This window comes from Carlito syrichta, unplaced genomic scaffold (assembly GCF_000164805.1).
Source record: "Carlito syrichta isolate Samal-C Ts95f unplaced genomic scaffold, Tarsius_syrichta-2.0.1 Scaffold126439, whole genome shotgun sequence".
NCBI classification, from domain to species: domain Eukaryota; kingdom Metazoa; phylum Chordata; class Mammalia; order Primates; family Tarsiidae; genus Carlito; species Carlito syrichta.
The window spans coordinates 67,970-77,035 of NW_007070535.1; the positions used below are offsets into that span (position 1 = coordinate 67,970).

The 9,066-nt window shown below is 34.8% G+C and overlaps 1 pseudogene; it reads left to right on the forward strand.

The window, feature by feature from the left end:
• The first annotated feature begins 7,108 nt into the window (after positions 1 to 7,108).
• LOC103250025 lies at positions 7,109 to 8,017 on the forward strand (annotated as a pseudogene).
• The last annotated feature ends 1,049 nt before the right edge of the window (positions 8,018 to 9,066 follow it).

Consider the following 9,066-nt stretch of genomic DNA (forward strand, 5'->3'; position numbering starts at 1 on the left):
AGGCATATTCACAAACACAACATTGTCACTCCAAATGACAAACAGAAAACAAACTCCCAACACCACCGTGTTGCCATGTCAAAAATAAATGCTACAAACATATGCATCAACCTAATATGTATGTATGTGTATGTATCTATGTCTATGTTCATATATACTTGTTTGTCTTCTGAATTTATATATATACATATACATGCATATTATATATATATATATACACATATAGAGATATATAAATTCAGAAGACACACAAATATAAAGAAAAAAGTATCTCTGCCACCTCTTTTTTACAACTACTCATGTCCATTTCCACCAGTAATCAAGTTTTAATTTCTACTGGTAAATACATGTACAAACTGTTTTATTTTCATTTTTGGAAAACTAAAAGAATACTAGATATACTCTCCTGAACATTGTATTTTTTTCTAATAATATAGGTTAGAGATTATTGTATACCAGTATATAAGGAACTTTCTTGTTTACCTTTAAGTCTGCATGCTATTACAATGTTTGAATGTACTATAATTTAATCATGTGTCCATTGAATATTATGCTAATTATTTTAAAAAAAAACAAGCTCCCCTAATTTGGTGACTGAACATAATCCTTAATTTGATTCAAACACAATTTTCAAACTGCATTTTGTTTCTAATGTTACTTGGAAATCTTAAGTTAGTCTCAAGATTCAAATTATAACATCTCAGAATTATTACAAGTCACTGGGATATCATTTTAATAGTTAGGATCTTTCTAGCATTATTATTTTTACAGGTAATTATAGAAGTGATACAACTATCCTACCCTTGAAAACATCAGTGATAATATGGATAGTTAACAATGATTGTGTAATATGTTCTGTTCAGTGTACTTAAATGTGTTATGTACTTTTATCCTAACAATAATACTTTGAGATGGCTATTATTTTATCTTTAATTTATAAATGAAAAAAATTAATTCCAGTGAATCGAAGTAATTCTCCTATGGCTACTTCACTAATAAATGATGAGGCAACATTGTAAATCAGACATTCTGACTCTAGACCCAACACTTTTAAATATCAGATTCTGTGTCACCAAATAAGACACCTAAAAAATAACTAGCAGAGGTAGAATTGCATTTTTCTTTCTGATGATGAAGTCTAATGTTCTATGGCATAAATAATGAGTAAGAAATAATTTGGAAATTTTTTTGACAAGCTAATTGGAAATCACATGTCAAAAAATGAAGATAGAAATACAAACTTTGAATTATGTCCAATACTCAAAGTAAATCTTTGCTTGTGAAAAACAGAACAGAGGCAGGATGTTAAGACTTTGTTAATTCTTTTTCAGCTATCCTTAAACATAGCAATCATTTGTTACAAAACAAAGCATTTCTAACATAAAAGGTCTGATATATATGCTGCCTTTTATGTCTAAGCATAAGTTAAATAGGCATGTTAGCTAATTTTATATTGTAAATGTCATGTGCTCAGAAGTTATACACATATATCTGTCAATCTATGTATCCATGCAGCTAGCTATTCAACCCCATTTTTGCTTGACCTAGTTTGAGTGGGTAGTGATTTACTCTATCACAAACAGGTTGGCCTAGAACAATGAACATCAAGAATCACCTACTGCTGAATCCCTGTTACCAACTAGACAAAATTGTCAAGTACAAAAGAATGTGTCCTGAAGACCTAGTCTCTTTTTACTCAATCATTGCTTTTCCCTTGGAGATAACCACCCCTCAACCTCAATATCCAATTAATTTAGCTTTATTTTTTGTGATACAGTATTTGCTTTGACAAATAATTTGGTAAATTATATCTCTCTCAGAGAATTTTGAATTTTATTGTGCTAAGTCATTTTGCCATTTTTTTGAGGGCTGGTTAATATGCAACTTCCATTTCTATGTCGCGGGCTCGAGACTCACCAGGGCATCTTGACGAGACCACATCTCTACAATAAATCAAAAATTAGCCGGGCATGGTAGCGCGCACCTGTAGTTCCAGTTACTGGGAAGGCTGAGGTAGAAGGATCGCCGGAGCCCAGCAGGTCGAGGCTGCAGTGGCCAGGAGCGGCCACTGCACTCCAGTCTGGGCAACAGAGTGAGACTCCAACTCAAAAAAAAAAAAATTCCCAATTATGTGTTTTGACTGCCATGAGTAGTCTATCTCCTTCCTCTTCTAGGCTTCCCCGTTTATCTCAAGGGCTACATTTTTTCAGAACTCATTATCAGCAGAGTTTTGCCTATAGCCAGACAATTAGTCATTGCAAAAAATTTAGAAGGTTGAAAGGAAGGAGAAGCTCTTTTCCTCTTTCAGAAATGTCAGGTCAATGATGAAGTCAGCAGATAATTGTTTTAGGAACATCATCTAATAATTCCACCACAAATTACCTATCCAAATATTTTAGACAATCGCAATTCCCACCCATAAAATTCAAGGTACATCCGAAGTACTTCAAGGATAGAAGTAAATCTGGAAGCAGGAGGCAGTTCCCTCTGACTTTCTTATCTCATACTCTCCAGTGTTTTTCTAAACACCTAAATTCCTATATTAAATACTATGCTATTTGAAATGCCTGAAGTCAGTCCTCTTTTGCTTACTGTTGACTTACTGATACAAAGGAATTTCTACTTTGTACTATCAGTAGTGTAAGCAAATTTTTCCTCTTCCCTAGGCTTTATGGATTGGGCTTAAGTACATGAACTAACCTTGTCCAATGCTCCTTTCCTGAGAGGCCAAGACAAAAGTCAGTTAGAATCATTGGAGTCTCAATGGTTGTTTTCAGAAGCAGTATACAACAGTCAATGTGGTCTCCAGGCTAAACAACCACTGATTTTTCTCTAAATAAAAAATGTTTTGCTCTCTTAACCTTTCATAATTATCACATTTTGGACAATTTTCCAAGTCCGATTCTCTCAATCATCAGTTTTGCATATATCCAATTGATTTTTCCTTAAAAAAATTTTTTTGTTTAATTGTAGGGTACAATTCAGGATTCGGTATACAGATATTCATTGTGCAGGTACCCTTGTTGATGAAGTGTGCCCCCCTTCCCCAGGCAATTTTCCACTATCGCCAATCCCACCTCCCCGCCCCTCACACCCCCGCAGTTTCCTGCTACTGTCAATCCTTTTCTTATAGTATTTTGATAGTTGTTCAAGGTCCACTTATGAGTGAGAACATGTGATACTCAGTTATTTGTTTCTGTGAAAGATCACTCAGTATTATAGACTCTAAGTCCATCCAGGTTGCTGCAAAGTTCATGATTTTGTTCTTCTTTGTGGCTGTGTAATATTCCATTGTGTATATGTACCACATTTTTTGTATTCACTCCTCAACAGAGACAATTTTTGTTGCTTGCAGCCAAATTTTGTTGCTGATTTAAAGAGAGACAGTTAAGTCAAGTCATCAGATCCATTGCTAGATGGAATTTTGCATAACAAGCTTTAATGTGGGATTATGTTCAAGAGAATTGAAATGTGAGTGTGAGTAGGTTCTATAAGTGACTTCCTGAAATTATATCATGTGAATATGGGCTTACAAACTACTTTGCTTTTATAAAATTTTCTGTTTCCAAGATATTAAAATCATCACATCAATATCTTTTTTTTTTTTTTTTTTTTTTTTTTGCCCAAGAGAGATGGAAACTGCAGGTCTTTAGAATCTAGCCTATGTATTTCTTATAGTTTATGATCCTATTGTGGATAGCAATAGTAAAACTTATGTGATTTATTTATTTTCAAGGAAGTTTTCAAGGTACAAGGAGATAAATGATAACATACATTATTTAAAACTTCTCTAATTCTAAATCTACAATATTATTCAGTGTTTGCCTTAGACTTCTAATTCAGAATCTACTTATTATTTTAATAATAAAATAACTGTCAAAATGTTTTTCTATTTTTGGTAGTTAATTATGTTTTACTTCAGTTATTAAAATACGCTATTTATTTTTTCTCATGCTCCTTTAAAGAAAATAAATCAAACCAATTTCTTGCTTATTGTCAACTAAACTACACAATTGCAGAAATTTTGTTGCTCCTTCAAAAGTTTAAAACTCTTCTTCTCAAACTGAATTCCCTACAACATAATCCAGTGCCTCTTAGAAAATTTTGTCCTACTTCAGAGTGGAACAGAAGAACTCTTAATAAAGACTAATGTATGTCTTCCTTCAAGTTTGTTTGACTTTTATTGTTCTGGTTATCATTCAATAATTTCCTTTTTCTCTTGAGTTTCTTATTAGTTTTCCACATTTCTGCAGTTTATATCTATCTTAACAGGCAACTTCAAAATCAGACAGTTTTAATATTTTGACTACATAGAACTTGGTAAATGTTCATAATATTCTGTTCATTCCAAAATTATCATTGCAGCATACAAATAGGCATTTGCATATCATTCAGATGGTTCAACTCCAATTAGCAAATACAAGACTCTATAGACTTCAACTAAAAACTCTTGTTCATAAAAAGAAAAGAAAAACTCTTCTTGCAGACATTTTGTCAAATGGAATAAGCCAGTCACAAAAGGACATATGTGATTTCCCTTACATAAACTTCCCTGAGTAGTCACATTTTTAGAGATAGATAGTAGAATGGTTGTCAGAAACTAAAGGGGAGCAGTGTACACACTTTGCCCTTCATAAACTTACTTATGATTATTTGAATAATATTTGGGGAGTGTGAGCGTTTATGTTTATGTAGTTTTGGATTTGAAAGCCTAGCAAAGAAGCTAAGAATACGGACTTGGGAGTCAGACAGACTTGAGTGCTACAAGGGATACAGAGCTTCACTTGGCAAAGATGAAAAAATTCATTTTGGATGTTCACATTGTCCAACAATGTCATTGGGCAACAATGTAAGTGTGCATGATGCTTGAAACTGTACACTAAAAATGATCAAAAAGGTAAATTAATAAACAGACTCTGACTTTCTCATTACATATTGTGTATTTATCAGGAAAGTCTCCTCTAGAATATAACAGTTCTGAAGTAATTTTGAAAGATAATTTTTCAATGTCATGCATATTCTTTGGCTAATTAAGTTAAATTCTCAATTAGTAGAAAATCTGTGGTATGTAAATTTACAGCAAATGTATTACTTTAGTCATATGTAACTAACTTGTTCCAATGACAACATGCATTTTCTTCTCACTTTTATGCTTTAACCAATTTTTTCACTTAATTTCCTGTCAATTTAGGTGCCAGAATTTCTCACAAATACTTAATTACCACATGGAAAATAAACATTTTTCTTAATTAAACTACATTGACATATGAAAGTACTCTACATCCATCTATCAATATTTTTAAACTTATATTTCTACTTGACTAGATGATTATTAGTCACAGCTTCCATTTTTACATCCAAGCAGTTCTTAAAAAGTTCACTTCATATTTAATAGCTTTGCTCATTATAACCAATTACCAAACCATCTATTTCACCTTACTTGTGTTATTCAAGTTAAAATGAATCTAGTTTCACTTCAATAATTTATCCTTAGTAAATAGCATATGTACATTTTTCTTAAAAATTATTTTGTTATTATTATAATCAGTTAACATATTTAGATGGTTAATGTATTATGGCTAATTTTACAGTATTCTTCTATGCATGGTATGTGATCTATCTTAATTTCACAATAATGTCACTAGTGAAAACAAAGGCAGACTGAATGTGTAATTGCGTATGTGTGTATACTTGACCCGAGGTCACTATTGCTTTATAGATTTCATAAAACAAGTGTAAAGGTTGTAATTTATTGTTCTTAACAGTGGCCACATCAAGGAAATATGTTTCCCCCCAAATATTTTATCCTTGCCATATTTTTATAACCATTTTGTGGATTTGCCTCTAAGCTTAGATTAAAAATTTCACAGAAATTTGGCCTCTTTATTTTGAATGCACATCTCATTTTTTATGCATTTTTATACCAGTGAGCTCACCTACTTATTTCATGATGTTGACTCCAATAAAATTTCAGTCTTTTCCAGAATCAGACCCCTTCAAATGGACACACTTTGACCTTTATAAACTTACTTTTGATTATTTGGATGATATTTTGGGAGTGTAAGAGTTAATGTTTATGTAGTTTGGGGTCAAAAAGGAAGTCTAGCATAGAAGCTAAGAATATGGACTTGGGAGTCAGACAGACTTGAGTGCTAGTCCCAGCTCTACCACTCAGACAAATCAATAGCTTCTGTGAGCATCAGATCTCTCATCTAAGATACGGAGATATTCCCAAGTCATCAAGTTCTTCCAAGAATTAAATTACTCATCCCTGTAAATGTGTCCCACTGATCTTAGAATACAACAAGTCCTGAATGAATTGCAGACCTATTCTCTGAAATGTATGCTTGGTTGGCATGAAGAAGACATTGGCACAGACACAACCTATCTTTCCCCTCTCAGACACCACATAAAAAAAATCTGCCAATTATTGATGCAGTCTTGTGCTTTGGGGACAGAACATCAGAAGACAAAAGGGGAAGCACGTAAAGAGGGAGGCGAATGAAGAGGGCTGAGAAGATTCTAGGAGTGAGAGTCGTGATTGACAGATACTTAAGCAGTTATGAAGGGCAGTAGGTAAGAGAAGGAAGTGGAGAGTGAGCACTGTAACTGGGAACAGATCTACCTTCTGTGGTGTTCAGAAGCTGCTTGTTGTATTTATATATTTATTTATTGTTTTGGTGAAGAAGAATTTGACAACCATCTGATCAACCATTTTAAAGCATAAGCACATGAAGGACGTCAGTGAGAACAAGGGAAATGCCCGATGCCTCTGTACTTGTGAACAAACTGAGTGTACTTTCTCTTCCAGCACCCTAGCCAATATGGAAATGGATTTTCTTTTCTATACCTCCATTGCCCACGTCCAGTTTGAATAATTAAATGCTGAACTGTTCCATGCCACTCAGGACCTCATGAAGATAGCCTTTCAGGACACCAAACTAGACAAGTTACAGATCCTGGATAATGTCTTGGTTGCAGGTCCTACCCATATGCCCAAGATTCAGAAGCTTCTACAAGACTTCTTCGGTGGAAAAGAACTGAATGAGTCATCGACCCTTTTGAACTCACTTCTCTTCTCCTTGGTATTGAAACTGCTGGTGGAGTCATGACTGTTCTCATCAAGTGCAATACTATCTTTCTTCCCAGTCAGACACAGAGCTTCATTACCTATTCTGACAACCAGCCTGGTGTGATCATTCAGGTTGATGAAGGCAAATGTGCTCTGACCAAAAATAACAACCTGATTAGCAAGCTTGAGCTCACAGGCATACTTCCTGCACCCTGTGGTGTTCCCCAAATTGAAGTCGCTTTCCATGTGGATGCCAATGAAATCCTCAATATCTCTGCTATGGGTTAAGAGAAGAGGAAAAGAGAACAAGATTATCATCACTAATGACAAGGAAGACATTGGGCACATGGTCTGGAAAGCTGAGAAGTACAAAGCTGAAGATGAGAAAGAGAGGAACAAGATGTCATCCAAGAGTTCGCTTGAGTCCTATGCATTCAACATGATAGCAACTGTTGAGAAATTTCAAGGTAAGGTCAACAAACAATGATGACAAACAGAAGATTCTTTTTTTTTTATTTTTTGAGTTGGAGTCTCACTGTCGCCCAGACTGGAGTGCAGTGGCCGCTCCCGGCCACCTCAGCCTCGACCTGCTGGGCTCCAGCAAACCTTCCGCCTCAGCCTTCCGAGTAGCTGGAACTACAGGCGCACGCTACCACGCCCGGCTGATTTTTTTGATTTATTGGAGAGATGAAGTCTCGCCCAAACAGAAGATTCTTGACCAGTGTAGTAAAATCATCAGCTGGCTCCATAAGACTCACACTGTCATAAAGGAAGAATGTGTGAACATCAACACAGAAAGCTAGAGAAGGTCTGCAATGTATCATTATCAGGCTGTAAGAGAGTGCAGGGGTATACCAGGAAGAGAGCCTGGGGATGACCCTGCTAAGAGGAGCTACTTTCTCTGGTGGTGTTTCCTTAGGGCCCATCACTGAAGTGGTGGATTAAGCCATCTAAAGTGTAGAGGTAGCATTGCTTCACACGGTAAAATGCTGAAGGACTCAAATTTGTAGCAAATTATGTGGCAGTTTTAAAGTTCAGCTGCTAGACTAAATTACTGGACAATCTCAACCCTTGAATATGGAACATGCACACAGGAAGAGGAAATAATATTGTACTTTATAATCACTGTATTGTAAGTGGAAAATGCAATGCCTAAAATAAAACTGTATTTTTAAACTGCCTCCTCAAACAGTTAGAAATGCTTAGCCAGTAAAGATATAAAATGATGCACATAACATAGCTGTAGCTGTGAAAAAAAGAAAAGCTAGAATAAAAAAATCAGTAAGTAAATTAGAAGTTGTATTTGAATGGTAAGAATATGGGTAATATATGACTTTTTCTGTTTCTTTCTTTTATTTTTTCACATTATTACATAATTTATATTACCTTATAGGGAAATGGAGGGGGAAAGGAAGAAAGGGAAGATTCACAATTGTCAAAATTGGAAAGGGGAGCAAGTCTCGGACAGTTATATAGAGGATTTGCTGGTAGAGACAGTATTATTCAGATATCCAGGTAAGATTTGCAGAAATAGACAAGTATAAGAGGTCAGATATAAACAAGAAAGCAGAAATTAAAACAGAAAAGACTTGAAAAAGTTGGAATTCTTCCCAAACTGACAATTAAATTAAGGCCACTAAATCAGAGCTATTTGACCCAAAATGTAATCCCATCCATTTACATACTGTATCAGGACCAAGATGGGCCTGTATTTAAACTAGGTTGTGACTGTACTGTTTTGCAGAAGGAAAAATCATAAGCACGTGGAGATTTTGACTGTTGCAACATAGGCTGCAAATTTGAACCTTAAGTTATGAACTACAGAGGGCAAAGGTGATCAAAATTCAAGAATAAGTCAGTGCAAAGAAATCTTCTCTCCTGGAAAACTATATACAAAACGGTGCTGGCATCTGCATATCATTTTTGAAATACAAAATAGTTTTAATTTGGAGTCAAGGACTCCATTCTTATAAATGATATCTTAAACTTACTTC